This window comes from Otolemur garnettii, unplaced genomic scaffold (assembly GCF_000181295.1).
Source record: "Otolemur garnettii isolate 467f Iridium unplaced genomic scaffold, OtoGar3 scaffold00065, whole genome shotgun sequence".
In the NCBI taxonomy this organism is placed as follows: Eukaryota; Metazoa; Chordata; class Mammalia; order Primates; family Galagidae; genus Otolemur; species Otolemur garnettii.
In genome coordinates this window covers 7,880,375-7,889,067 of record NW_003852460.1, presented here as the reverse complement: position 1 = coordinate 7,889,067, position 8,693 = coordinate 7,880,375, and the positions used below count along the sequence as shown (strand labels likewise).

General features: G+C 41.2%; 1 protein-coding gene and 1 pseudogene across 5 annotated transcripts in view; both read left to right on the top strand.

The window, feature by feature from the left end:
• MID1 (midline 1) overlaps positions 1–8,693 on the top strand; it is a 365,744-nt gene that overhangs the window by 276,411 nt on the left and 80,640 nt on the right. The window lies entirely within an intron of this gene.
• LOC111726437 lies at positions 4,991–5,077 on the top strand (annotated as a pseudogene).

Genomic DNA, 8,693 nt, shown 5'->3' with positions numbered 1-8,693 from the left:
CCTCCCAAGTAGCTGGGACTACAGGCGCCCGCCACAACGCCCGGCTATTTTTTGGTTGCAGCCATCATTGTTGTTTTGGCAGGCCCGGGCTGGATTCTAACCCGCCACCTTAGGTGTATGTGGCTGGCGCCTTAGCCACTTGAGCCACAGGTGCAGAGCCAAATCTTAAGCTTAATATTAAGGTATTAAATCTGCCCACTTTCACTGCTGTCTTTAAAAGGACCATCTTGAATTATTCGTAGTTCTCTTCTTTGGTGGTGATGCTGGGAGGGTAGTACTGAATTCCACTAAAACCTCATCCTTCTTAATAATGACTGATAGCCCATCCTCACCCCTCATAGAATAAGAGCCCTGAAAAAATCACCTGAAGAATTAAGGCTGGGAGCAACTTGACTTTGGGCTTGGAAAGAATTTGACACACGTGTCAATGATAATTGCTCAACTATCTCCCTATTTCCATAAACCTGTGTTTATAAAAACTGATTCAACAATGTTATGTTTGCTATCCCAGATACCATGTGGTCTTGATGGAGTTAGGTAACATTCCTTGAGAGCACATCTGGACTGTCAAGGCCCTCTTCTTGAGATCAGACTCAAATCTACCAATGGGAAAAGCCCTAAAGAATAGAAGGTGTTTTAATCCATAGTAGTTACTAAATTAACTAATGGTTGAGTTAGTACATTAGATTTCAGAAGGGTTGCCTGACGAATATTCAATTTTCTATGCTAATAATTCACAGTGAATATTTAGGGTATAAGGTAGAAAGGGACTAAGCAATGTTAGGTATACAGGAAGTACTCAAGGCATACTATGGTTTTGTTATGCTCTCTATTTTGTAGTAGTGTTATTTTTTGCTATGCAGATGCATTCTATGCAGAGAAAAGAGCAAGTGCCTGGGCCCAGGCCCAAGCCCAAGCTTGGATAGTCAAAACAGCTTGCCCAGGAGGGCAGGAGCACAACATGGGCATGGAAGAAATAGGAAAAATGGAAGTATGAGTAATCCTAAGCACTAAAGGAAAAGGAATTACCCATTCAGACTAAGGAGATGAAGAGGGGGCTTCACAGACAAGATGACATCAAATAGTAGGATTCATAGAGGTTTAAGACCTTATGCAACTTTTAGAAATACATATATTTAAGTCCAAAATAGGGACCTGCAGCCTAGAAGCAAATTCTGACATTAATTACATCATGAGAAAATTTAGCAATGTGGATTCAGTGTTTTTGGAAAATGTAATCTTGGGGGGGGGGCATATTCTTGTAGCTACGTGCTGCTAAATTGAAAATGTGTGCAAGAAACAATTTATGAAATGTATGGGCATGCTTTTAATTTGGTTATGGTTTAAATAGTTTATAAACTGTGTGGGCATGCTTTTAATTTGGTTGTGGTATAAGTATTACAAATTAAGCTAAAAATCAGTTTAACCTCCAAACTTGAAAAACAAGTTCTTGATTTCGTGGAATAAGCACTGATTCAACACACCACTGAGCCAGGTGCTCCTCCAAGGGCTTGCACGTATCTCCTCCTCTCATTCCCTTGATAACCTTGTAAGGAAACTAAGGCACAGAAGGTAAGAGCTAGGATTTGAATGCAGGCAGACTGGCACCAGTATCTGTGTGCTTTAACCATCAAGCTCCTTAAATTAAAATGTCTGTAGGGCAAATGGAGTTTAATTTTCTTCAGACTCTTCTGAGTTCTTAACAGGAGCAAGTGAGTACCAGTGGCCCAGAAAACATCACCATTTTGGTTTTCACCTTCTAGACTGAAGATTGGCAAATAACAGATATAGGCCAAGTCTCACTCATGACCTGTTTTGGTAAATAAAGTTTTAATCAACACTGCCCTGCTCAGCCATTTACATATTGTCTATGACTGCTTTTCTGCTAAAATAGCAGCAGAACGGAGATGTAACAGAAAGCATAAAGCAAATAAATCCTAAAGTATTTACTGCATGGCAAAAGTCTGCCTACCCTTGTTCTAGACTCTGGTGTTGTGAGGATCAATATGGTAGCCACCAGACAAATGTAGCTGCTAAGTGTTTGAAATGTGGCTGCTTTGAACTGAGATATGTCATACATATAAGACACATATCAGATTCCAAAGATTTAGTGAAAAGAAAGAAAGAAATGTAAAATATCTCAGCAGTTTTCCAATAGATAACATGTTGAAAGGATATTAAAATTCTTGTTTCTACTTTTTAAAATGAGAATACTAGAAAATTTAAGATGTGACTCACATTTGTGGCTCACTTTATGTTTCTATTGACAATGCTGGTCTATGGCCTGCAATCTGGAGCATATGCGGCCTCTAGGAAAAGTGAGAAAGAAAGGAGATGGGGGAAGAGAAAAATAATCTCTTGTGTTTGCAAATATCTTTCTAAAGCAATAAAATATTTTATAATCTGGCTTTTCTCATGGCAAGGAATACTCAAAAAGAATGTGTTAGGATGTCTGTGGAAGTGAGTGAGCTTAGGTGAGTTCATTTAGAAACAGACTCGGACTGAGAGTTTGAATTGGGGGGTGATCCAGGAAGCACGCCAGGAAGGGAAGGAAGAGGAAAGAGGGCACGTTAATGAGGAGGTTGCTGTTACAAACCCTTGTGCTCCCTCCCAATGGGGCTCTGTGGGAGAATTTGTAGAAATGGTTAAGGTGGCCACAGGAAACGAGAAAGCTGAGCTATTTATTTACCAATTGGCAGTAGTTTCAGGATGAGGGGCACCGGCAACCCCTTACATTCCCCAGCCACACCAGCTTGCTCTGCCTGGGGCCAGGTAAAGCCATGAGGCAGAAAGGGATAGGTGCTTGCAGGCAAAAACTATTGGCAAGCTTGAGAATGGTGTCTGCCAGAGGCACGGGGTTGGGCCCCTCTAGTGTAAGTCCAAACTAAATGTTTTATCCTATCGTTGATAATTTAACAAATATCTGTGTAGTTCTGTCGGGTGTGTGTACGTGTTTTCTCATTTGATTTATCATTACCCACACATGATGGATGGGACAGCTGAGCTTAAGACATATCCAGTCAATTGTACAACAGAGTCTAGCTGGGATGGTAGCCCTGTCTCCCCATACTACATTTGTGGTCACTCATGCCTGACTCCTTGGATTTCTATAAAACTCAAATTGAATGAGGAGGTGTAAGTTTGAAGTTTTTAGGGTGAGAACGGGAAACTACAAAGAATTTTTTGTACTCTGTAGAATTTTCAGATCGCCATAGGGGAGTGTAGGTACTTACATCTATTTTAGTCCCAAGACTATTCTATTGAAAAATATTACCTCTCTTTTGCACAAACCACAATCAAAATCAAGATGTTCCAGAACCTGCTGACTACCACACAGGATATAAGTGACAGAATGAAATTCCAGAAAACCTTCTGAGAAGTCCCTGTAGCGGAAGCTTAAGGACGCATGGCTCATTGAGGACTGGATTTTATTACCTTCCCATTACTCCAGTTCTCTTCAAAAGTGTTGTCAGCCCCTTTGGTACCACTTGGAAACAAGTCTCTCTCCCACCTTAATTTCCCTTTATTATACTTCTAACTGACTTCGTAATTCTTTGTGGACTCCAGTAACACTTGTACTATTTAAATTTGAATAACCCCAAAGGATCTAGATAGGTCAATGTGTTTAAACCACAGGCTTTAGTCTATGTATTAGGTGATTAGAAACAGATTTTACATATGATGTATACTTAATAAAGGGAGGAGGAAGCAAGTGGATGTTTGTAAAATCTAAATGTATTGGATTGCATTTATTTGGTCCTCTATTGCTGACTAGCTTTGGGAAAATCATATTTACAATTGCACTGTAAACAGTTCAATGATGTATTTCCCTAGAAATTTCCTGCTGTGAAGGGTCAGCCAAAAAGAAAAGTGAAAGGATTCCCTAGTATTAACACACCAAAGTAAGATAACAAATACACTTTATAATAGTTATATCTAAATCAAGTACATTTAAGAATAGAATGCCTCAAAATTATCCTCTAGTCTCTGACCATAAAGTGATTAGCTGCTGAAGTTAATTTAATATAATAGAAAAACTTTTGGCTTTTGCGGTCATTGTTGTTGTTGTTGTCAAGACCTTTGAAAGCAAGTTCTTTTTTTTTTTTTTAATGTAAGCATGAGATCTTTTTTTTTTTTTTTTTTTTTAGACAGAGCCTCAAGCTCTCCCCCTGGGTAGAGTGCCGTGGCATTACAGCTCACAGCAACCTCCAACTCCTGGGCTCAAGCGAGTCTCCTGCCTCCGCCTCCCAAGTAGCTGGGACCACAGGCGCCCGCCACAACGCCAGGCTATTTTTTGGTTGCAGCCGTCATTGTTGTTTGGCGGGTCCGGGCTGGGGATTCGAACCCTCCACCTTAGGTGTACGTGGCTGGCGCCTTAGCCGGTTGAGCTATAGGCGCCGAGCCAGCATGAGATCTTTAAGTTGCATTTAAATTGCCATCTGACTCATTCTGCAGCTCTCTAGTCTCTTGTTGTGTCCCATCTTTTAAGTGAGAAACAATTATTTTTCTTCTTTAAAATTGTCATATTTGATGGCTAGGCATAATGGCTTATGCTTAAAATTCTAGTACTTTGTGGGGCTGAGGAGGGAAGATTGCTTGAGCCCAGCGCAGGCAAAATAGCAAGACCCCCCCACACCCCAATTTTTTTTTAATTAGCCCATCCCAGTGGTACATACCTGTAGTCCCAGCTAATCAGGAGAGTGAAATGGGAGGATCACTTCAGCCCAGGAGTTGAAGGCTGCAGTGAGATGTGAGCAGCCAATTGTACTCTACGCCTGGGTCTCTAAAAAAAAATAAATAAAAACAAAATTGTCATATTTGAGATGTCCTAAGTGTTTCAAAGACCAAAATCAAATATTGCTTCCTGGCTTTCCAGTCCAGATGAAATATGTACAAAATCTTCTTTGAATTCTGAACATGTGGAAATTATAAATTATTCTAAAATGTATTTTAAAGAATATATAACCAAGCTTAAACATACATGAAAAGTGTCCAAGGACCAGAAATGAAGGAATGATACAGAGAAGATTAGCATGGCCCCTGAGCAAGGATGACACGCAAGCGGGTCCATATTTTCAAAAAAAACCTGGAGGCACCAGCATACCAGACTTCAGGCTATACTACAAGGCCAGAGTGGTCAAAACAGCATGGTACTGGCACAAAAATAGAGACATAGACATTTGGAATTGAATAGAAAACCAGGAAATGAAACCAGCAACTTACAGCCACCTAATCTTCCATAAACCTAACAAGAACATCCACTGGGGGAAGAGACTCCCTATTCAATAAATGGTGCTGGGAGAATTGGATATCCACATGTAAAAGATTGAAACTGGACTCATCTTTCTCCACTCACAAAAATTGATTCAAGATGGATAATGGACTTAAATTTAAGGCACAAAATGATAAAAATCCTCAAAGAAAGAATAAGAAAAACATTGGAAGATATCGGCCCGGGGAAAGACTTTATGAAGAAGACTGTCATGGCAATAGCAACAACCACGACAATAAACAAATGGGATTTAATTAAATTGAAAAGCTTCTGTACAGCCAAGGAGACAACAGCCAAAGCAAATAGATAACCTACCCAACGGGAAAGGATATTTGCATATTTTGAATCTGACAAAAGTTTAATAACTAGGATCTATACAGAACTTCAATTAATCTACAAGGATAAAAACCAACAATTCCATACATCAGTGGTAAACAGAGATGAACGGAACCTTCTTTAAAGATAGAGGAATGGCTGTCAAATACATGAAAAAATGCTCATCGTCCCTAATGGAAATGCAAATTAAAACCACCCTGAGATATCATCTAATCCCAGCAAGAATGGCCTATATCACAAAAATCTCAGAACTGCAGATGCTGGCATGGATGTGGAAAGAAAGGAACACTTTTACACTTGCTGGTGGGACTGCAAACTAATACAACCTTTTTGGAAGGAACTATGGAGAAACCTCAAAGAACTCAACCTAGACCTTCCATTTGATCCTACAATCCCATTACTGGGTATCTATACAGAAGGAAAAAAAAACCTTTTATTTATTTTTTTTATTAAATCATAGCTGTATACATTAATACTATCATGGGGTACAGTGTACTGTTTCTATATACAATTTGAAATATTTTCATCCAACTGGTTAACATGATCTTCATGTCTTTTTCTTAGTTATTGTGTTAAAACATTTATATTCTACATTTAGAGAGATAAAAATAGTAAAGAACTAAGAAAAACCTTTTATTATAAACATACTTATACTAGGCTGTTTATTGCAGCCCTACTTACAATCACTAAAATGTGGAAACAGCCTAAATCCCCTTCAACTGAGGAATGGGCTGGCAAGCTGTGGTATATGTATACCATGGAATATTATTCAGCTATTTAAAAAAAAGGAGATTTTGCAGCATTTGTATTAACCTGGATGGAGGTGGAACACATTATTCTTAGTGAATCATCCCAGGAATGGAGAAGTATGAATCCTATGTATTCAACTTTGATATGAGGACAATTAATGACAATTAATGACATGGGGGAAGAAGAGAGCAGAGAGAGAAGAAGGGAGGGGGTGAGGGTAAGGACAAGAAAAAAAAAGAAAATAGTGACTAATTCTCACATAAATTGGATTCGATTTCGACTAAGTACATTACTTAAACATTAAATATTAGTTCAACTTATTAATATGATGTTTAGGATACAGGATATTGCATCCTCATTTAAAAGTGAATTATGTTTGTAATTTCCCCTTTATAATAATATATTTTTTCCAATTTTAATATCAGGTGTATCCAGATTAAGCAGAATGATTTTGAAGTATTTTTTCTTTTTCTATTGTCTATAAGATTTGGCATGATCTGTTTTTTGAAGTTATCTTTTATTTTTATTTATAAATATTGTCTATTTTTTGAGGCTTTGGGAAAAAAATATAAGATAAATTGATGATTCCATACTGAACCTCAGAGTCAAAGCATTCTATAATAAACCTACTCTTATTTGACAATGTGAATGTTACTCTTGGCATTACTATTATTATTGCTTAATACTTCATTGCAGCAATCGTCTGATTTCTTTTCTGAATGTATTTATCTTCATTCATTGTTTAGGAGGTTTTTGTTTCTAGTCCTTATCTTAAACAGTGTTATTGTTGTTGAATTTTAAGCCTTTTTAACTCTGTGAAGGCAAAAAGTGGAAACCTAATGAACACATCTATATGTAAAAATTAAAAAAACCCAGAAATGTTTGCTTCTGTCATATACATTTGAAGCAGTAAAGTAATTTTTTAACATACCTTTCTAAATCCAAAAAAAAATTTTTATGTTTAGCAGTTAAAAAAACCACTAGCTTTTATAAAAATTCCTTCCGAATCTATAAAACAGCAGAATTTTACCACGGACTGCTTACAAGTTGTACATTAGACTCCCAGACTGGGGCGACTCTCACTGTGGGTGGCCAATAACACGGTTCTAGGTCATTAGTTATCTTACAATAAATACTCTGGGTGAAGACTGCACAGTTAAAGACACAATTACACATACAGACAAAGCGGGAGTGACCTCGGGTTTGTAGCCTCGAGGTGCTCCTCAGGAGACCTCCTCGTCTTCCATATCAGAAATTCTGTCTGTAGATTTAAGGATATTGGCAGCGTTTCGGCTCCCGAAGCCGGCTGCTTTCTGGAAGTCTGAGCGCTACTCACGACAACCTGGAGATTCGCCAAGGCCACATCGGTGTTCTGCTTCACGACAACGAAGCTGGCACCCTGGCCTGACCGGGAGACCTGAGCCTAGAGCAAATCTATTTCCTGTTTCAGTTACATAACGAGATTTTTCTGCCTCTGCGGCCCGTTTTGTTCTGAGCTCCAGGTTCTGCTCCACGTGCTGAACCACCGAGTCCAGCTCGTGGTCGTCACTCTCTTCCTGGATCATTTTTGCCTCCAATTTCCCCTCAAGTGTCCTCACCCTTGGAGTAATTCTGCTGGCTGAGTCTTATTTGGACAAGCTAAGGTTCTTGGTTTTGAGAAATTCGTAAAAGGAAAATGGATCTGCCTCTTCCAGGCGGCCACTACGCTACTCTACTCCCAACACGAGTCTCACGGGCTCCCGAGAGACCTTGCTTAGTACAGTTCCCCTTTCCGTACCCCAAATCCGAATCTCCCACGGCACCGGGCACCGGCACCGGGCACCGGACCCGGCACACAGCACAGAAGCTCCGCCACAGGCGGAGCCACCACGGGACGCTCGCAGTCTAGCTAGGAAAGGCAAGATGGGCACTCACAGAACGCGGAGGCGTCGGGAAGGACCAGGCTCCGGGCTGGGGACGGCGGGGCGGCGTCCAGGCGGCCGGTGGCCCCACACGGCCAGGGGACCGCCGCCGGCAGGCTGGACAGGCTGGACTTGCCTGGTCTGGTAGCGGCAACTCCACAGCCCCGTCTCCGCTTGGGCAGCACGCGGCCGTCGGCGTCTCGGTCTGTGGGCCTCGTCGCCTTCCGCTCGCCGCCGACACTGCTCGGCCGCCGACGCGCTCGCTCGGAGCCTCCCGCCGAGCCTTCGGGTCTGTTACGCGGCCCGCGCGCCGGAACCAGGCCCAACGGTCCCAACGGTCGGCACGGCCGAGGCCCGCGCGGAGGCTGGCATGGGGGCGGGGGCCCAGGCGGGTGGACTGCCCTGAGCTCGCCGTTTAGAGACCAGCCAGACCC